The sequence below is a fragment of the Mustela lutreola genome, chromosome 1, assembly GCF_030435805.1.
Source record: "Mustela lutreola isolate mMusLut2 chromosome 1, mMusLut2.pri, whole genome shotgun sequence".
Taxonomy (NCBI): domain Eukaryota; kingdom Metazoa; phylum Chordata; class Mammalia; order Carnivora; family Mustelidae; genus Mustela; species Mustela lutreola.
This window is the reverse complement of record NC_081290.1, coordinates 222,986,356-223,008,624: the sequence shown is the minus strand read 5'-3', so window position 1 is coordinate 223,008,624 and position 22,269 is coordinate 222,986,356. Positions and strand designations below refer to the sequence as shown.

At 39.8% G+C, this 22,269-nt stretch overlaps 1 long non-coding RNA gene across 2 annotated transcripts in view; it reads right to left on the bottom strand.

Moving 5' to 3' along the window:
* Nucleotides 1-20,770, bottom strand: part of LOC131840206 (uncharacterized) — a 28,119-nt gene extending 7,349 nt beyond the window's left edge. The window contains exons 1-3 of one of the 2 annotated variants that reach the window (XR_009357269.1): nucleotides 17,265-20,770; nucleotides 16,534-16,626; nucleotides 6,314-6,497 (exon numbers count right to left, since the gene is read on the bottom strand). This is a non-coding gene — a long non-coding RNA (uncharacterized LOC131840206). Of the gene's footprint in view, nucleotides 1-6,313; nucleotides 6,498-9,977; nucleotides 10,064-16,533; nucleotides 16,627-17,264 lie in introns of those variants that run through there. The other variant, XR_009357272.1, reaches the window with a different exon arrangement.
* Between the last annotated feature and the right edge of the window lie 1,499 nt (nucleotides 20,771-22,269).

The window sequence follows — 22,269 nt, the reverse complement described above, 5'->3', positions numbered from 1 at the left end:
CAGGGAGCCTGCTTCCCCCCTCTCTCTGCCTACTTGTGATCTCTGTCAAATAAATAAACAAGATATTTTAAAAAAATAATAAAAAGAATGTTTAAAGTGAGGGTTGGAAATAGGGATAATGAGAAGAAAATTGTAGTAATACTTTTCCTTTATAAACCATGCACATATTTATTTTAATAACACATTAAAATCTAAATTTAAAAAGTAATTCTACATGAGCTTTTCACAATTACTTTATTCCAAATAGAAATTATTATACTATAATGCGCAACGATATTTCTCAAGTGCCTTACCTTGGCAACATTTTCAATATCCTGAATAGCCAGGCCTAATCAGTAATTTCAAGCTGAGATATCAAGACTATTTTATGTTGAGGATAAGATAACAGGATTTTTAGAAATAAAACTGTGGGTTAAAGCAGCCTGATTTTTCCCTTTTAGGTGATGATTTTCTTCACTTACCCAAGAAAGAAATTAAAGCTCATTTTGGAGAAATATTTCAAAACTATATCAACATACTGTAATGGAGTATTGAAAAGTACTTTCTAGAACTAAATGCAGCTAAAATTAAAACTGGAAGTCCATGCACCGTTATTTCACAAATTAAAATATTCAAGTATGTTATAGTTGTAAAATTAACATCTGATGAGATGTTGAGTTAAAAATCTTTTTGTAATCTCTAGGTCTTTACAATTGGGCTGATAGTCATAGAAAACTAAATAGGTAGATAGGGAGGTAGATGATAGATAGATAGTTAGATAAGAGAAAGAGATCCTAATGTGAGCAAATTTCTGCACTGGTTCAGCTGTTGTTACCACTGTGATCCCAGACTTATTCCTCTGCTCCCTTTTTCCTAATGTGTCAGTTGTCATCCTTAACATGGGTGCTTCACGGTTGCAAGACAGCTGATTCATTTCCAAATCACACCACTATTCGAAAAGGGCAAAGGGCCTTTTCCTCAGAAGGCCTTATGATTTTATACATAAAGGGAAGCCCTTCCCAGAAAAACATCTCATTAGCCAAAACTAGATTATATGCTTACCCTTATACTACTCAATGACCAAGGAAAAGGATATTACCTTCCTTTGTTTAGACCAATTTTAATCTACCCCCGGAGCTGCCTAGGCATCTACACTTACTGAGATGGAGGGATCTCTGCCCAACACCCAAAAACCCCCACTTATAATGGAGAAGATGCCTTGTTTGATCCAAATATCCAGAACTCTCTAACAGAACCAACAAACATTGGCTGTCATTCCCAATAAGCTATAATTGGGAGTTAGAATTTTTTAATTTAGGGTAAATAGAGAATTTTAAAAATTACCTAGTATTAGAATCTGACCCTATAGCTGAAGGAATCTGTTAATGATCTGGATATAGTCACATCGGTGAAAGTCTGCATATGAGTTCATTACTTTATAAAAAATTAATATAATGTATTATTAGTTTCAGAGGTAGAGATCAGTGATTCATCAGTCCTATATAATACCCAGTGCCCTCCTTAATATCCATCACCCAGTTACCCCATTCCCCCATCTTTTTATTACTTTTTAAAGCTGTTTCTTCATTTTTTAAAACTTCATTTCATTTACTTAAAATTGGTGATGTGTATTAATGGTCACGGGTTTTCTTTTTGGGATGATAAAAATGTTCTGGAATTAGTGGTGATGGTTGCATAGCTTTGTTTAATATACTAAAACCCACTGAATCATGTACTTCAAAAGGGTGAATTTTTGTGGCATATGAATTATATCTTTAAAAAATGGGTGGCATGTATGTGTGCTGATTCCTGTTATGAAAAAAAAAAAAGTGAGAAAAATTAACAAGCCCCTGAATGTGGAATCTTCTTTTGTTCAGACTTCATTTAAATACCTGATTGTGCATACCCCTCTTAGAGACTTACGTTAGATCAGTGTGGAGCATATCCATCAGGGCACAACATCAGGCTCGCCTGAGTCGACCAAGGTTTACACCAGAATGTGGCGAGCGCGGACACCAGAGACACTCAGGGTCTCAGCAAGCCTGAGTAACTTGAGCAGCCCTCAGCCCAATATCCGGTATGCCAGACAGAAATGCTTAAAGACCTAGATCCTATTATATGAGGTTGAATTCATTCAATTAAACAGCTTAAGCAGCTCGGATCAGCCGCTGGAACCCCTCTCTGCACAGTGCTAAAACAATGGCCTAAGGGGCAGCTGAAGTTTGTTTTCTCTTGTGTGAGGCCAGCTGGAGTTGCCTAGCACATGGCCAAGCTGGGGAGGGCCAACACAACGTAATTGCATTAAACCTGTCTGTTCTTTCTGTAAAGCATTTCCTGACAGCATCAAGGAGGAAATGAATTAAGGGGGAGATTTCAAGTCTTAGAATTCCATACCTACCTTTCAATCTCCCTCCCCCAACTCCTCAAAATCACTTTTACAAAAAGAGAACCTGAATTAAGGTTCTCTTAATTAAGGCTTGTTTTACTACATTATGCTTGGTCTTTCCTCATCATTATTAAAGTGACTTTCATCAGGCATGGGGTGGCAGAGAACACACTAGATTATATTTCTCTATGGCAGAACCAGGGTATCACTAATTCCATTGCCCTTTCTGAAACCTATTCTGCTTTCGAATGTTAACTTTCTCAAAAAGGCCTCCCAGGTTTTTGTTACCACCGATTCAGGCTGCTCTATCTCCTTCCCTCCTGCTTTCCTGATACTTTACCTCAATGTCTTTGATGACACTTTTTTCTTCATTCATCCATTCACTCACCAAGCATTTATGAGCCATCAACTGTATATCTGAAGCATAGCAGGGACCTTCATTGTTCCTTGTTCATTGTTCACAATAACCCTCTCAGATGGTTAATATCATGCCCATTTTACTGAAGGCACCTAAAGTCACAGAGCTTAGGTAGTCAATAATCAAAGAGCTGGTATGGACAGCGTTTAGCTTCAAATCTAAATCCACCATCCCCATGCCCAGTCTGCTGGGGATCCGCTATTGGTGTACTTGACTAGCCCTGTCACTCAGGAAATAGCTTTTGGGACCCACTATGTGCTAGGCGCCATCCTAAGCACCAAAAGACACATAATTAAGTCCTGGTCCTAAGAAGACAGCCACATTCCCAACGATTTATCTGAGTCCAACTGTCATGTCAGTTTATTCATTCAGCAGGCATTTGCTGAGCATCCACAGTATCCTAGGTACACCATGCTCTAAGCATGGAGAAATGCCATCTGTCCTAAGGACAGTGTTTGCATAGAGGCACAAGCAGATGGTTACTGGAGCAAAGAAGGGGAAGAAGGCTCCATAAAGAAGACGCCATTGAGTTGTGCCATAAAGGACAAGGAGTTTTGGTAACTATAATTCTTCAAGAAGGTGGGGGGAAGAGCATCCTAAAAGAGTCCTCATGGGACAGGACATGGAGGTATAATGCAGCTGGAATATAAGGTGTAAGGCAGGGAGCAGAGGGAGATAAGATCAAAAAGCGTGCCTCAGATGCCTGTGCAGAGGAGCTTAGACTTGATCTGATGAAAACAGAGAGAACCACTGGGGATTTTCGAGCAGAGGAACTTATTTATCCTTGTGTTCCATGGCATGTGGCACACTGCTTTGTCCGTGGTAGCAGTTTTTAGCGTTTGTCACTTTCCTGGCACCAGAGAAGACTTTGGCCCCCAACCTGATGCCATGCTCTGTTTACAGAGGAAAAATAATGCCTATGCTCTTGCATACAGCAATTTTTCTTGCCAGTCCCTGTGCCAAGTCATCCCAGGTCTGAGAGCGATCTTTCTCTTTTATCCGAGGCCAAATTGCTGCCTCCATGTTGTTGTCACTGCTACAGACTCCGATAAATTCTCCTCAGCGAACAGAAGCTGGTCCAGTAGAAGAAGCCCTAGAGAGGAGATTTAAGGAACCAGTGTCTTGATCCCAGCTTTACAAATACTTAGAGTGTAACCTTGGCCTATCTCCCATCTATAAAATGGATAGATGATCTCTCCATTCCCTTCCAGACTTAAGAAGCTCTGGTTTTAGGGGCACCTGGGTGGTGCAGTTGCTAAGGATCTGACTCTTGATTTCTGCTCACGTTGTGATCTCAGGGTCCTGAGATTGAGACTTGCATCAGGCTCTGCACTTAGTACATTCTGCTCAAGATTCTCTCTCCCTATCCCTCTGCCTCCTCCTCTGCCCCTGCTGTACATGCTCTCTCTCAAATAAATAAATAAATAAATTTTTTTAAACTTTATTTATTTGTCAGAGAGAAAGAGAGCACACAAGCAGGGGGGAGCGGCAGACAGCAGCTCCCTGCTAAGCAAGAAGCCCAATGTGGTACTTGATCCCAGGAATCTGGGATCATGACCTAAGCCAACCAGGTGTTCCTAAATAAATAAATCTTAAAAAAACATTTTTAAAAAATCTCTGATTTTAAATGCAGGTTCAACATGCCTTTAGCCAGGCCAGATCGCAGCTATATCTACAAAGTTCTGCTCTGCCATGTAGCAGAATAATTTTCCGTGGTTGTAATTTGTTTTATTCTCCCTGTGCTATGCCTCACATCTCCATCCTCTACCAACTCTTTGCCTATTCTAAAAAGGTTGCTAGGATATTTGTACCTGTGCCTCAGGAGAGTTTTGTGTTGCTAAGCAGAAGCAGAAGTTGCTACAGAAAACCCTCTCTACCAGTTTTTGAAAGTCTAAACATACTGATGATAGTAGGCTATTTGTCCCAAATAGGGTCCAGAGAGAGGGGAGCACTTTTCAGAAGGGAGAGGCAGGAATGGCAAGATTGAGAACTTTCTTAGGATGACCATAACATTGATTTTCCAAGGAAGTACATTTTTGAGAATAAAAAGTAGCATTAGTTATTAATAATTGCACTGGAAGCAAAGACATAAACCAAGATGGTTCTAGGGAGATTGCATGGTGTTGTCACTCTACCCTATACCAGCATTAAATGCAAGAGGAATCAAGACATCATCAATCACTGTCCTACAGACATCACTAATCAATCCTCACATTCCTTCCACCCAGCCCAGATGAGCTTAGAAATTTCTTAGCATAGTACTCTTGACATTAGTAATGCATCAGTTTTGGCCCTTGAGTCAAATCTTTTTACTACAGCTGACCTTGTAATAGAAATCAGACATAGTGGAAATCATGATCCCATGCCCAGATCGCTTCTGGGAACTGATGAACCCATCCCCCAGCTGCTGACTTTACTGCCTGCTAATGGCTGACACCTCTCACCAAGCATTGCCCACAGCTGAGGGAAACTGCCTTGCCCAAGGTCATATTCTTTCCCAGGTGTACCAGAAACTAATGATAACCCTGCCCCTCCCACCACTGCGCTTCAATTTGAGTCAAGTGTGAAGGACCATCCTAGATCCAGAGCTTTCCAAAAGATCAGCCGAGGCTGATAGCAGGTCCGCTTCTGCCCAACCTTGACTTCCTTTCTTCCCTACGGATGGGGAAGAGAGTCTTCCCTCAATAAGCCTTCAGCACATAACTCCATTTCAAGTCTGTTTCCAGGGATCCCTATCTGAGGAACCAAACTACCTCAGTGCTGTTAGTAAGAAGTAAACCCCAAAATAAACTTCTTAGTTTGTATCTTAATAAAATGGATCAGTTAGCATTTATTTCCTGTTCCAAAATTTAAATGATCTTAATTTAAAAGCAGCCCTAGAAAACACGTGCCTTCTCACTCTTTGCAATCTGAAAGGTTCGAGTCCTTTCCTTCTCTGGTCTCCAGTGGAGGAGAGGGTTGTTAATGTCGTTCCACAATAGTAAAGTGGGACAACACTTTTAGGGAGATAAGAGACCTGGGTTTTAGTTCTGGCTTTGCCAAAGACTCACTATTATGTGGGAAAATCATTTCCTCTCTCTAGGTGGGTCCAGATTTACTTGTCTATAAGATATAAGGCTTATCAGAATCATGAAAAACTTAGAAATGAGGCTTAAAAGTGAGTCTCGCATTCTTTCAGTGTTATGCAGGCACAAAGACCACCCAGAGATTGTCTAGAGTAATGAATTTAATTTTTCTCACCATTTGCCAATAGTTGAAGATTCCAGATTCAGTAAAATTTCTTATTACCTGGTAGAGTTTTGCCTAGTAGATATGCAAATAATTTCTATTCATGGAATCACAAAGATTTATAGCTCAGTTCTTATGTAAGCCAGTAAACTTACCCTAATATTGCAATAGTATATACCTGACTTTTTAAATGTTATTTGAACCAATCATAACATCTTTAATGGTTCCTTTGCTAATTCATGAGTTAAACAGACTCTTTTACATGTGGTTCATTTATATTTGCCTAGGAGTTATGATTTTACCTTTTTAAAAATTATACTTCATCAGGCTTGATCTGCTCCATGATGTTGAAAGAAAACCAACCCATAAGAGGCATCTGGGTGCTCAGTGGGTTAACCGTCTGACTCTTGATCTCACCTCAGGTCTCAATCTCAGGGTCCTGGGATCAAGCCTTGCCTTGGGCTCCACGCTGGGTTTAGAGCCTACCTATAATAATAAACAAACACAAACAATCTGCACAGCCATTTTGATAATTAAGGAATCTCACGGTATCTACACAAAGGCATCCTGGACTCCTTTCTGCAGAAATCATCTGGACCATGTTAGCCTTAGGAGAGTAGTCAGCATACCAGTGTCACCAGAACCACCATCCCTTGACCACTGGGCGGCTGGGGGAGAGGTGAGGAAAGAGCAGCAGAGCCTAGGTTTAGTGAGAGGGACCTTCCCAAGGTTTCCCAGATCTGAAAGGTATGCAAGTTATGTATCATCGGAGCTAGGATCCAAACCCAGGCCTGTCTAGCACTCTAGGAAGCCCATAACGCCCATTCCTCAAACTTCCATGCTGTGGTTCATCTGCCTGAAATCCCAATGTATGTCACATCTGCCTGGCACCTAGTAGGCAATCAGTGTAAATCCCATGAAATTAAAATTTTTTAACTATTCCTAATGACCAGAAAACTTGGCTATGTCCAAAGGACCAAATCTACTGATGAGCCTCACTCCAGAGCACTAGAAAAGACACACAATTGAGAGCCAGAAGGCTTAACTTCCATCCTCTCATTGCCATTTGGTGGCTAATTAGCAGTGTAACCTTGAACCAGAAATGAAATCCCCGTGAGCCTTAGTTTCCTTTCCTGCTATATGTAAATAATCCTCAGAGGCTTCTTATGAGGATTAAAGTAGAAAAAAAAAAAAAAATGTGAAAGTACTTAGCACAAGACCTAGCCCAAAGGTGCCCCTACCCACAAAGGTCTTTTGGTCTTTCCTTCCCCTCTCAGAAGACTCTGGAAGGCTTTGAGGCCTCGGCTGTGTGGCTGCTTCTACCAGCCCCCACTCCAGGCACACAGTGATCAAGGGATGGGAAAATCCCTCTGTTCAAACAGGTGTCACTGTTCTAAACCTACAGTCTCATTTCCTGATCGTGTCTTAATCTGCTCATCGGTGGTGAAAGTTGATTTCTTGCACATTCTTATATCAGTGGGAATTTCTGCCCTTGGCTGACAGGCATTATGGACTGGCTTTGACATACAGCCCTACAGGGCCTGAACAGCCCCTATTCTTTCCCAGTCCTGAAAGGGAGCTTTGTGCCAAGGATTCATTAAACTGCACTGCACAGCCCCTTCATAAATGGGGCTCAATAATGAACAGTCGATTTAACTGGAAAAGCTGCTGGAGCTGTTAAATTAAAGGGAAATAAAGTGCATTTTAGACTCAGTCTGCCAGAAGAAATGGTGACCTAAAAGGAAAATCTTCATTTTTATTGAACTGAAGTTTTTAAAAAGTTTAAAATGTCCAGGAAGCTTCCTTGTGACAGGCACTGAGACATAAAAGCTCAGAATGCGGGCTTGAGATAGTGGTGCTTTCTGTTCACCATTGCAAAGTGTGTCTCGAGCTCTGAAATGGTGCAAAGGGATGATCTCATTTTGAGAAGGAATATGCCACAAGAAGTGTTGTTTGTTTGTTTAAGATGTTTAAAGTATTTTAAGACCAGGATTTCTCCTTCATTCTTGGAACAATCAAAGGACCAAGAACCATTCTTTTCCGTTTTTCTGCTCTCTTTCGGGAATAAGAAATTTCTCTGAGAGGAATCCAATTGCTCCTCTTCCCACTACAGCTCGGAGTTACATATTTAAGTCTCATGCTTTGACATCCGACTCAGTAGTCTCTCTTTCACGTCTGAGATTTCCACAAGTATGCCTTAGTGCTCCAGAGAACCTTCTCTTCGACTTCTTTTTCTGAGTTACATAACTTCTTGCGTGGTGAGAGAGAAGGTCTACTAACACATCCTGGAATGTTACAGTTTCCAATAACTGTCAGGTACAAGAAGCAAAAGCCACTGTGCTTTGGCAGATAGATTAACCATATGGTGATCTTAGCTTTTCTCCACTAAGCTGCTGTGAGCTGGGAATGCTTCTTAACAGGCTTCCCTATCCTCCGTGCTTTCAAATCTTTATATAGAATCTGCTTGTGAGTATGTTACAGGCTTCACTACCCTAGTCAAGGCCTTCTCTTGTTTTCATCGTTAAGCATCGTTTGACCATCAAAAAACGACAGTCACTCATCACAGGGAATTTAAAGAGAAACCTGAAAGGCAATGTGAAATAAATAAAGGCCCACTTCCACCCTTATTGTTCAGGGTCACTGGAATCCAAACACAGATTTTCAGTTGCAAAGCTGTATAGAAAAGGCAAAACTTCCTTTTTAAGAAGTTATATGCTCTCTTTCTGAAACCTACTTTTTCATTTGAAATCTAAGCCATCAATTTAATTTTTTTAGGATTCTGCATTAGGTGATTCAAAGCCACCTTGAGAATTTTCTGAAGTTGAAAAAAAAAATCTGTGCATATATTCATTTTCAATAGTAACAATGGTGACTCAGTAAATAGTATTTTTTTATTTTTGTCCATCTACTGCTAATGAGTCACGTCAACCAATTTAAATCATGGGCTCTCCACACCATGAAATTCTAGATTCAGAATAAAACTTCTGCCTATCTGAATAAATTCTAAGATAGACCTCGGTCACTGTGAGCCTTGATGGTGACTAGGGTCTACAGTCGCATCAGAATAAACAAAAAGTTTCATTCCCTTTCCGTTAAAGATCTCCAGACTCCAAAAAGGCTATGCCATCCTGTGTGGATTGTGTGCCCTGACCACATTTTGACACTTAGCAATGGTGTAAATACCCATTAGAAAATACATATTAGATCAGTCCAACTTTTACATGTGGCATCAGTCAAACACACTGTCCCAGTCATAAGCAAACATTAAATGATTCAATAGGTATTTAGCTTAAAGAGAGAGATAAGAGAATTTTCTGAATCTGCACAGATTTGACTGTAGCCAGATTACAAATTAAGGAGCATGTTACTACGTTATAGCTTATCTGAAGGAAAATGAGTAGGGAAGCAATGGTGATCAAAATCAAAACACAGAAGGAGGTATACTTCTGTAAGATTTAGAACATTTATAAAATCTTATTTGCTTTTTTTTCTGCTACCAGTGAATAATTCTTCTGAGGAAAGGAAAGAAGTTATTCTCAGTGCCTAATAGGAAGTATGACAGGTAGACGTTTAATAACTATTTGACAAGGGAATAAAAGAAAGAGGAGGGAAAGGAAGATAAGGAAGAAGGAAAAACAAAGGAACGCGAGACAAGGAAAGGAGGATGCTAGCCCAAGGAAAATGAGAAACAACATAATAGCTTTCTTCACATATTTAAAATACATCATTTGGGGAAAATAATTAGATTTATTGTTTTAGAAACCAAATAATTTCACTAAGAGCTATAAACAGAAAGCTAAGAGATTTCTGTGTCCTAAGTATAAGGAGTTGCTACCCCCCATTCAAATAAGTAAAAAAGGTGAATCTGAAAGATCAACAACTCTTCTTAAATTCATGAGAAAAATAAGGTCACAGGGCAAACCCCCAAAACTGGAAGGAAAGGCAAATACAGAGAATCTAACTTACTAGAGCAGAAACATCCATGGGACCAGTGCTGTAGTAAGATAAACTGAACTGTGATTGGAAAATGCTGGGGACTCAGTGTAGAAACCCGAGAAATAAAAACTTCAGGGGACCCGGTCATCATGGGATTCCCCCAAATTTTGTACGTTTCAGTTCCTGGAGCTCTACCAGTTCTCAAAGTAAATAATGAAGAAAAATTCCCCTTGTGCTTCTAGCAAGGTCAGGAGAAAAAGAACCACCTTGAACTATGCCAGAGCATTCTGTTCTGAACCAGGTCTGCCCTCAGGAAAAACTAAGCAGAGCCTGACCTCCCTGGAGAAAGGGAAATATCGGACTCCAGCTCACACAAGCCATCTTGTCCCACTTGAGGGGAGGGGAAAAACAACAACAACAACAACAACAACAACAACAACAACCCTGAAAAGCACTTGCAAAGTTCATAGTCCACAGAAAGACTGAACCCTAATCACAGGTCTATAAAATGCTTCCCCACTCCCCACACCTCACCACCCCATTACTGAGTCATATGTACTTCCTTTTACCCAGTACATAATGTTCAACTATCAAGAAAATTTACAAGGCATACTAAAAGGCAAAAGGAGTTTGAAGAGACAGAGCAGGCAACAGAACCAGACTCATAGATGGCAGGGATACTGGAATTTTCAGACCAGGAATTTATCTATGATTAATACACTAACGGATCTACTGAATAAAAAGAGGAGGGAGAATCACAGCATTCTTTCCTCTCCCATTCCTTCTTCCTATCTCTTTCTTGCCCTACTTTTCTTGTCCTGAATAATTTAGTTCTAAGGCAGCCAGGAGAGGCAGAACAGAGTCAACATCTGTGCAGGTAGTGGGACAGAGTGGGGTGTAGAAGAACTGAAGTGGCCCACTGTAAGGTGCCTCCATCCCCAAGCAGTGAAGGCATATCAACCCATTTGTCAGTCTGATGTATGGAAGCGGGGAGGGGTCCATGGAAGGGAGCTCCCTGTTGAGTGTCAGAGCCAGAGCACAGTGAGGAATGGGGTATGACATCTCAGAGCTCAAATAAGAGAAGAAGGCATCCATATGGATGAAAGGCTCAGCAGAGAATATTGGAGAGGACTGAGGAAGGCATTCATGTAGGACAAGGAGAAAAGACAGAGATGAGAAATTGGTTTTATATAGGGGGACTGATCAAAAATTAAATATATTAAGGATCGAGAGCCAGGATTCTTACTGTCAGAGAAGAGAGTTTCAAGTATTTAAAGGGGAGCGGGGCTAAAAGTAGCCCCGTGGTATTGGATTAGAACTGGAGGCTTTGATGTAAACTTATGGGTTTTAATACATGTAGATAAATATAAAAATAAATATAGACATAAATGTGTGTTCCCTAATCCTGTCTACTGGGAGGAACTGGGAGCAGCCACAGGCCAATAGCAATAAACATACTTTGCACTCAGACTCCTTGGATAATTAGTTGATTCTAGTATTGAGGAGGGAAAATAAAATAAGTCCAGAATATCTCTTTGTGCCAGGGAAAGGAAATGCTCCATGAACGAATGGAGATCTGTCGAAAGGACCTAGAAGCAAGCTTGAAGGGGTTCCCACTGACCAAACAGAAAACAATTTGAGCATCAAGATTAATAATGATCATAATGGTTTATAAACCATTGAATAAAACTGAAAACAATGAGTCCAAACAGATATATTTAGATAAATGGATAAATTAAAAGTCTGGTAAGAAATTGAAAATTTACATAGCTTTAAAGTATCTCCCCACAAAGTATGTATTATATATAACTTAGAAAAGAGTAAATTTAGGGGTGCCTGGGTGGCTCAGTGGGTTACGCCTCTGCTTTCAGCTCAGGTCAGGATCCCAGGGTCCTGGGATCGAGCCCCGCATTGGGCTCTCTGCTCAGCAGGGAGCCTGCTTCCCCCTCTCTCTCTGCTTGCCTCTCTGCCTACTTGTGATCTCTCTCTCCCTGTGAAATAAATAAAATCTTAAAAAAAAAAAAAAAGAATAAATTTACGCAGTAAAAAAGCTTGGAAGTTACCACATTAGTCAAATGATCAAAATAAACATTATCAGTAATGGGAGAAATTGAAATCACACTCTACTGAGATGGAATACATTAAGAATACAGAATTATTTCTGAGATATTCCTGCCTAAAATACATAATCTAAATCTAACATGAGAAAAATTCAGCCAAACCCAAGGTAGCAGGTTAGAGTTGCCACTGTCAGGCGTTATGAGCATAAAAGCCCATTTTGGGGGGCACAGTGAGACGAAAGAGAAAACTGACCAGCTATGGACAATTGTTCTTCCTTTTTCTGATTCAATACTGGGTTCCAGATAGAAGATGTTAGATTTTTCTGAGAAGGTTCTCTGAGGAGCAGTGATGTTGTTACATGGAACAGCACACTTTTGTTCTGGATCTGAGACTCCGTCACACCTGGAATTTTCCCTCCCTGCAAGCCCATTCACTGGACCTTTGGCTGAAGGAACAAGCCTTCAGACTTGCACTCTAATTGGATTTCTCTGGACTTAGTGACCTCCACATGGAAGTGAGGATCTGGGCCAAGAACTGGGTAGAGAAAGAAAGAGATTTAAGGTTCTAAACTCATTTTTCTGCATACATGTTCCTGCTAAAGAGTTATTGCTATGGACTAAACTCCAATGTATGGGGCAGGAAACTGAGGCTCTGAAGTCTTGCCTACAAGGGATAGGGGTCTCCACTCCTGGGCTAGATAGGAGCCCAACTCAGTCCAACACAAATAGACCCTACCCATTTCCAAACCTCTACCATAAGTCTCTTTATTAGCTATTATTTAGCTCCAAATACTGCTCTATGGCTTCCCTAGGCTGGTCCCTTCCACCTTTGTACAGGTACGCCAGCTGGGAGGACAGGGAATGGGATCAGCTTACCCGCATGCTAGTAGTGCTTTGAGTGGGAAGGAGGAAGCAGGTCAGATCAGGGCAGAACCACTGAGTTCACAGGGCCCTTGGATTTGAAATGTTCCTTAAAAGAGAAAGAGAACGGAGTTGGAGGACTGGAGATAAGTTTGGGCAGATGAAGGTGGCTTGACTTATATATACGTGGTTGGCTATTTCCACCCTCCCAAAGTCCTGGGGACAACGTCTGAAAGGGATAGCTACTGGATCATGGGGGCCTCTTTTCTGACCTGAACATACACATAGAACTAGGAAGGAATCGGAGACGTTGGAGGTAGGAGGAGTAGGCCTGGACATGGGTGAGGCGAGCAAAGTGCTCAGGGCACAAAATTGAAGGAGGTACTCACTCTCAGTTCATACAAGTAACCCTAAGTATGAGAGAGTGAGCGCCTCTTTACATTTGTTGACACATGATATTAACCATTGTCAGCCATCCCTTGTCAACTTGGCACCCATACATATCTCCTTATACTATACTTAATCTCTGAATTAGGACAAGAAGCAGTTTACTTTCAGCTGGCAAGACCAGCAATATACCTTTACCATCTTACCTCAGAGATATACTAAATGTCCAGCCATGTATCATAATTTAGTGTGCAGGGACTCTGACCATCTTTCTCTTCTACAATATATCACACTGCATCCATTATACTGAGATGACAATATGCTGATTAAATCTACTAAGCGAAGGAGTGACATCTCTAGATTTATTGGTCATATATTTGTGTGTCAGAGAGTGGTAAATTAACCCAACAAAAATTCAGAGGCCTTCTACCTCAGTGAAATTTCTAGAGGTCCAATGGTTTGGGACATGTACAGCTGTTCCTTCTTAGATTAAGGAGAAAGTGCTGTATCTGGTCACTCGTACAACAAAAATACAGGCATAATGCCTAGTGTGCCTTTTGTGATTTTGGAGTCAACCTATTTCTCATTTGGGTGTGCTACCTTTACCAAGTGACCCCAAAAGCGACTAAATTTATTGGAATGTGTGCTAACTCTGAGGAAGTAGTTTGAGGAATTGCCAGACTGTTTTCCAAAGCAGCTATACTCCTTTACATTCCCCGCCACCCCAGCTATATATCAGAGCTCAAATTCTCCTACATCCTCACCAAAAATACTTATTTTCTATCTTCTGGATTATAGCCATTCTGTGAGTGTTAAGTGGTATCTCATTAGAGTCTTGGTTTGTATTTCCTTAATGGCTAATGATGTTTAGCATTTTTATATGATTATTGTACATTTGTATATGTTCTTTGGAGAAATGTTTACTTAAACCCTTTGCTCATTAGAAAAAAGATACAAAGCATTTCCATACACTCCCTCTATCCCCAGCCTCCTACTATTAATATCATTTACCAGAGTGGTACATTTGTTACAAGGAATCCACATTTGTATCTCATTATCACAAGTCCATGTGTCAACTTGGCTAGGTTATAGTACCTGGTTGCTTGGTGAAAGTCTAGATGTTGCTCTAAAGGCATTTTAAGATGTGTTCAACATTTAAATCAGTAGACTTTGAGTAAAGTAAAGCAGTTTACCCTCTATAATGTAAGTGGGCCTGACCCAATCTACTGAAGTTCTTAAAAGAATACACTGAAGTCATTTACAATGACATTACAATTACAAGGAAAGAACTCTGCCTCCAGAATGTCTCTGAACTCAAGACCTCAACAATGACTCCTGCTGAAATTTTCAGCTTGCTGCTCATCCCAGCAAACCAGACCTGTGAGCCCTCAAAACTGTGTGAACCAATTTTGTAAAATAAGTGCGTGCGCGTGCACGCGCGCACACACACACACACACACACAGAAACACAGAAACACCTCTTATTCATTCTGTTTCTCTGGAAAACCCTAATAGAAGGGGAGAAGGCTAAGGCATGTGGGATTTCTTTTTGAACTAATAAAAAGGATCAAAATTGATATGGTGATACTCACTATAAATACACCAAAAATCATTGAATCACACACTTTAAATGGAAGAATTCTATGGCATGTGAATTATATCTCAATAAATCTGTTAAAAATATCTCTAACTGCAAAATAAACATATTTTAAGCATATTAATGAAAAATGTACAGGGACAGTGAAGGAGAAATAGCTAAGAGTTGAAGGTAGTTTACTTGATGAACAGAAATTAGAGGTAGAAATTTCTTAACCATTATCTCTTCAAATATTTCTTCTGATTTCTTTCTTTTCCTTGTTGGACTCTAATCACAAATGGGCTAGACTTATTTTTTATTGCCCTGTATCTCCAGATGCTCTGTTTTATTTCCTTTGTTTTCTTTGTATTTCACTGTAGATTTCTACTGATGTATGTTCAAGTTCAAGGATTTATTCTCTGGTGATTCCGGTGTACTATAAGCTAACTGTTTTTTAAAAATCATTAAAATGGGGAATACCTGGGTGGCTCCATTGGTTGAGCAGCCAACTCTTGGTTTCAGCTCAGGTCATTCATGATTTCACGGTCCTGGGATAGAGCCCTGTGTTGAGTTCCATGCCCAGTGGGGAATCTGCTCAAGGATTCTCTCCCTCTCCTTTTGTCCCTCCCCACCGCTCATGCACTCACTCTTAAATAAAACATAAATAAATAAATAAATAAATAAATATTTTTTAAAGGGCATTACAAGGCTTGAAGTCAAGGAGCCAGTACTACACATTAAGGTCACAACACCACTAGGGTTTATAGTCAGGAAATTATTTCTGCTACCCAAAGTTCAGAAAACAAGGAAACAAATACAGCTGTCACAAAGCTGTTGGCTGAACAATAGGACGTGGAATGTGGCTGCTGCAAAAACTCTTGCCAGCTGAAGTCCATACGTCAGCTGCCACTGCCCAATAAGAATGGTCTCCATCTGTCTTCCATCTTCCAAATCTAACACAAATGTGCCTCATTGGAAAAGCCTAAATTACATTCAGAATTCTACTAACAAGTGAGTCTGTGAAATGAAGTTTTTACCTTTCCAAAATCTGCAATATAAGGAGAGGCTGAGAATATAGAAGAGGTAGAAACTACTGCTAAATTCCAGTAAACAACGTATAGTGCATTCCACCCCTTTGTGGACATAATATTGACACACAAGTTTCTACCATGTTTAAATCTCCAATCAACAAAATAGCAACTACAATATAACATAATGTAATATAGCTACCCCTCATACAAATGAACATGCACTTATTCTCTATCCAAAAAAAGGGTTTACACCCAAAGCCCCACCACTCTCAGTATTCATCTAGTGATGACAATCTTTTTCTCTTCCTCAGCCACAATCCCATCTTGATAATCTAATGAACCAAATTATAAAATTAAGCACCACCAATATACCTTATATAAAGTAGTAACAGAAAAGAAGAGTGGAATAAAGGAAATTGGCTAATAAATACAAGTTTATTCATGACAAAGCAATATGCATAACGACCACAATTCTCATTTCTCTAAGTGGTCACTAGGCAATAGTTGGTATTTATAATGACCTTCTTCCATGTTCCATGATCCTTTTGCTTCGGTTAGCACCTTACCTAGTCAGTGTTATTTATTTGGTAAGGTAACCCAAATCTTCATTTGTAAAATGTCCCAGCCATTCATGGTTATCTCATGTTAGCCTGCTGTGATCATCCACTTACCTTTCCTACTCGGTTCTTAATACTAGGAAACACCTCTCCCCATTGGATCCTTTTTACATCAGCCAGGGCCACATCATGAAAAAACAAATCACCCTAGGAAATTTAAACACAGGAATTTAATATAAGGAGTTGCTTATAGTGATGTTGGAAAACTGAATGAAAGAGCCAAAAGGGACATGCGAGGGAAGCCAAATATTAGTAACCTAAGGAAGCAGCAGGCCATCCTTGGGACTGAAAAAACCAAGGGGAATAGATAGGATTACCAGAATTTGGGGTTGTGGAGGAGTGGCCTTCACATAGCTGGTGTTCAAACTGAGGGGACATGGTACAGCTGGTACTAGGAGTGTCATAAAATGCTGTCCCCTGATGCTGGAAGGACACCAACAGGAGCTGAAAGCAGGACGTCCTATCCCTCTCTTCTCTCTTTCCATCTTCCCACCAGTGTCTCGCATTGACCCCACCTAACTGCAGGAAGCCAGCTAGCAAGGAAATCTGGGAAAAGTATTTTGCAGAGTCCCACCCCCAACATCTCAGAACAGAATATAGAATAGTTGGCTTAGGTCTATAAGACAAGAGATAAGTAAAAGAGATGCACCATATAACTCTTAGCCTATTTAGTATCAGTCATACTCCTTTACCCATAACTAAACTTCCATATAACAACAGTAACAACTTCAGACTACCTCCTAACAAGACGCAACTAACATTTATAGAAAGGAAGACACTGTCACCTGAAAAGGAGAGACAGATCCCAACAGCCACCATATCCATCCCAGGATGAGGTTAACTTCTGTTTTAGTTGGCCAAATTCCACCTGCATATCTTGTAATCTAAATATGAATTTGTCAGGTTAATCCCAATGAACAATTCCTATGTAAAATAATAGAGAAAAAGAGTAAGGAAAATAGTTAACATATACAAAAATACACATAGAAGCAAGGGGTAGAATACTATCTTCTATAATTCTCATTTCTATAAATGATCTCAATGCCATAGCTGAGTTTTACACTTTGTTATTTCACTGACTTGTTCCTCTTTCCTTCAGCTATCACCTCAATTGATCAAGGTTCACAAGCTTGTGAAATAACCCAAATCTTCATTTTTAAAGGGTCTGAAGCTTTAGCAGTCCTGACTTTATTGGGTCACAATAGTGCACCTAGAGAGTATCCTGATTTCCAGACAGTTCTCTTTGCCCCATTGTGCAGCAGCAATCTAATTTTCTCTTGGAAATTAGGATCAACCACCTCAGCCACCACAGTCACACCCTTCTTTGTACATTAGATCAGTGACATGAGGAGACCAACATTGCCAGGTGACAATCTCAACTTCCAATTTAATGGAACTATTGCATTGTCTCCTAACAAAAACATTCTTTCTTTATGCATTAAGCCCTCTAAAATAAGCAGAGACCAAATATATAAAGATGGAAAGAAAAATATGTTGAGCTTTTTTGGGTAGTAAAAGGAGCAATTCACACTTTACCTCCTTAACTTCTAGCACTGTGTATTCTAGCTATAAGATAAACAGAATTGTATATTGGTTGCTAGATTAGCACATGTTCCACATTGTAGAATAGCATCCAACCTCCAAAAGTACTATTTCCCAACTAATGTAACTGGACCATTCTACTACCCTACAAAGCCAGCTATTTCTGAATAGTAGGCAACATGATCCCACAACAAAAACAGTGAATACTATAAGCTAGAGCCCATAGCTTCATCCCCTCTGCTGGCAATAATTATTTCCTTGGATAAAAGTAATGAAATGTGAGATACCGTGATGACAAATAAGGCATTCTATAAGTCCATAGGTGACGGGGTTGGCAGAAGCATTTGAGAAGAAAAGCTAATCCATACCCAGAATGACTACTCAAGTGAGAAAATTTGTTCTGTCAATAACTGAAAGATTGAAATCAACTTGTTACCAGGTGGCTGGTTGGTACTCTTAGGGTATTGCACTTGCCTTTGCTGTTGGCAAGTTGGGCTTCCAGATGTGATCAGGTAGTTCAGGTAGTTCTTCCAGGTAGTTCAGTCTTGAATGGGGGAGGGGCCCCATGTTGTTAATGTTGTTAAACCCGTGTACAACCTTGAGCAAGCATCAGAATGGTTGGGGAAAAAAACAGACTGGGCTCTTTTGCTCCTATAGTACATTACTGGCTGGAGTCAATAAAACATGTGGAACCATACACAGACAGAAAATTCCCCATGAGGCCATGGAATGGGCTTAAGGAAAGTTGACAAAGGAACAGGAGATACATGAATGTCTGAATCATATAACTTATTTGTGCCATCAAGTCCTATTCTTTATCTAAGTCACTTTTAACTGGTGGGATGCTTTTCCCAGTCTGCCTAGGGCATTCTGAGTTTTAGTGCTCCTATGTTACCTTCTAGAAGTTGTATAGCTCTGTGTACCATATTTAAGTCAGTGATCCATTTTGAGTTAATTTTTGTGAAAGGTGTAAGGTTTGCATTTTGTTTTTTTTAAGGTTTGCATTTAGATTCATGTTTTTGCATGTGGATGACCAGTTGTTCCAGGCCTGTTTGTTAAAAGACTATCCTTTCTCCATTGATTTGCCTTTGCTTCTTTGTCAAAGACTCTATTTGGATGGATCTGTTTCTGAGATTTCTGTCCTATTCCACTGATGTATTTGTTTATTCTTCTGCCAGTGTCTTAATTACTGTGGCTTTATAGTAAGTCTTGAAGTTAGATAGTGTCAATGCTCTTTGTTCTCTTTCAGTGTTGTGTTGACTATCCTGGTTCTTTTGCCTTCGCATATAAACTTGGGAATCCCTTTATCCACAACATAACTCACTGGGATTTTGATTGGAATTACACTGAATCTATAAACCAAGTTGGGAAGAACTGACATCTTAATAGTAATGCTTCCTATCTATGAACATGGAATGTTTTTCCATTTATTTAAACTTTCTTCGATTTCTTTCATCAGAGATTTACAGTTTTCCTCATATAGACATTTTACTTATTAGGTTTATGTTTATAACTTAAGTATTTTGATTTTTGGGTGTTGATGTAGAGGGCGTTATTTTTTTTTTTTTTTAAGATTTTATTTATTTGTCAGAGAGAGAGAGCACAAACAGGCAGAGTGGCAGGCAGAGGCAGAGAGAGAAGCAGGCTCCCTGATGGACAAGGAGCCCAATGTGGGACTCCATCCCAGGACCCCAGGATCATGACCCCAACAGAAGGCAGCGGCTTAACTGACTGAGCCACTCAGGTGTCCCGAAGGCGTTACTTTTTTTATCTCAAATTCCAATTGTGCATTGCTGGCAATATAAGAAAGTAATTGACTTTTTTTTTTTTTTAAAGATTTATTTGTTTATTTATTTGACACAGAGAGAGAGAGATCACAAGTAGGCAGAGAGGCAGGCAGAGGGGGAGGGGTAAGCTGGCTCCCTGCTGAGCAGAGAGACTGATGCAGGACTCCATCCAAGGACCCTGTGATCATGAACTGAGCTGAAGGCAGAGGCTTAACCCACTGAGCCACCCAGGCACCCCCAAAGTGATTGACTTTCACATATTAACCTTTGTTATATTAACCTGTAATCACTTATTAGTTCCAGTAGTATTTGGGGGATTTTTTAGGGTTTTCTAAATAGACAATCTTATCATCTCAAATAAAGATAGTTTCATTTCTTCCTTCTCAACCTGTCTACTTTTTATTTCCTTTTCTTATTTTACTGCATTAGCTAGGACTTCCAGTAAAACATAGAATAGAAGTGGTGAGAAGGGACATTCTTTTTTTTTTTTTTTTTACAGACAGAGATCACAAGTAGGCAGAGAGGCAGGCATAGAGAGAGCCCGATATGGGGCTCGATCCCAGGACCCTAAGATCATGACCTGAGCCTAAGGTAAAGGCTTTAACCTACTGAGCCACCCAGGCACCCTGAGAAGGGACATTCTTATCTTGTTCCCAGACTTGAAGTTTGCTCTATTTGTAGTTTGCTGAGAGTTTCTATTATTATGCATGAGTGGTGGACTTTGTTGGAAATTTTTATTTCTGTATCTATGATATAATCATACTTTTTCTTTAGCCTATTGATGTGATGAATCATATCAATATTTTTTTGAATGTTGAACCAGACTTGTACACCTAGAATAAATTCCATTTGGCCATGGTGTATAATTCTTTTTTAATAATGTCTTAACTTTTATCAAGGTGATTTACAGGTTATAATATATTACATTTATTTTCTATTATTATTATAATATATTACTTTATCACCTTTCCTATTACTGGGTTTGCCTAATACTTCTACAATTAAACTACATTTTGTATGACACATTCATCATTTAATACGGTCATAAATTAAACCCAATTATTTTATTAAAGACATTTCTAGGGGTACCTGGGTGGCTCATTTGGTTAAACGTCTGCCTTCAGCTCAGGTCATGAGCCTGGGGTCCTGGGATAGAGTACCACATTGGGCTCCTGGCTCAGTAGGGAGCCTGCTTCTCCCTCTCCCTGCTCATTCTCTCTTTCTCTCGAAATGAATAAATAAAATCTTTAAAAAAAAAAAAAAAGACATTTCTATGCAGTGGCAGCAGTATGGAGGCATTACAGTGCTTCACACTGGAAAAGAACATTGGCTTTGAAATCAGATCATCCATGATCTGAATCCTAACCCCACAACTTAATGGCTATCTGAGCTTCAACTACTTACTTCATTTCCCTAAAGTTAATTCCTTCCACACAAGGATTAAATAAGATATACATCTCATGGCACATGGTGGGCACTCAATTAGGAGCAAGTTTTTTTTTTAAGATTTTATTTATTTATTTGACAGACAGAGATCACAAGTAGGCAGAGAGGCAGGTGGGGGGAGGGGGGGAAGCATGCTCCCTGCTGAGCAGAGAGCCTATGTGGGGCTGGATCCCAGGACCCTGGGATCACAACCTGAGCCAAAGGCAGAGGCTTTAACCCACTGAGCCACCCAGGCACCCTAGGAGCAAGTTTTTATTGATGTTAATATTTTAAGATGATACAAGTACTCTTTTATACTCCTTTTGCCAGATTTTGGAATCAAAGTTTAGCAGATAAGAATTTTAGCAACAACAACAAAAAAAAAACCAAAAACAAAAAGAAACAAATAAAAACCCCTATATTTCTTTATTTTCTCTAAATAATTTTAACTTCAACACCAAACTTCCCCCCAGCTTTACAGAGAGAAAATTTAATCTCATGCATCTCCAGGGATACATTTTTGCCAGGTATTGCAAGATTCTGAGGTCTAAAAGAGCATTAAAACTTTAGGATAAATTCTCCATTCAACAATCATAGGTCACTCTCATTAAGACACAGCCTCACAAAATCTGCAGGCCCATTCAAGCCAGAGTCTCTGTTCTTTCCAGATGTGAGAAAAATGGTTAGAAAAATGGACTCAGGCGATAAACTTCCTAGGTTCAAACCCTGTCTCTACTCCTTCCAAGCTGACCTTCAGTTTCCTCATCTATAAAATGGGGAGAATGATAATTCTTAGCCAATATGTAACATTTTCAAAAGTACCTGACACATAGTATGTAAGTGTTAGCTCTTATTATTTTTTAATTAATTATAGCCTTGGAACCTTGGGCAAGGCTAGAAACTCCACTGAAGTTTTACATCTATCCCGTCAGGAGTGGTGGGGAGAGAATGCCAAGGGGCAGAGGGCCATTGTTCAAGGGACCCACAAATCTTTATCCCTTTCTCAGTCTCCTGGAACCTCTCTTCTTTGCCTTGC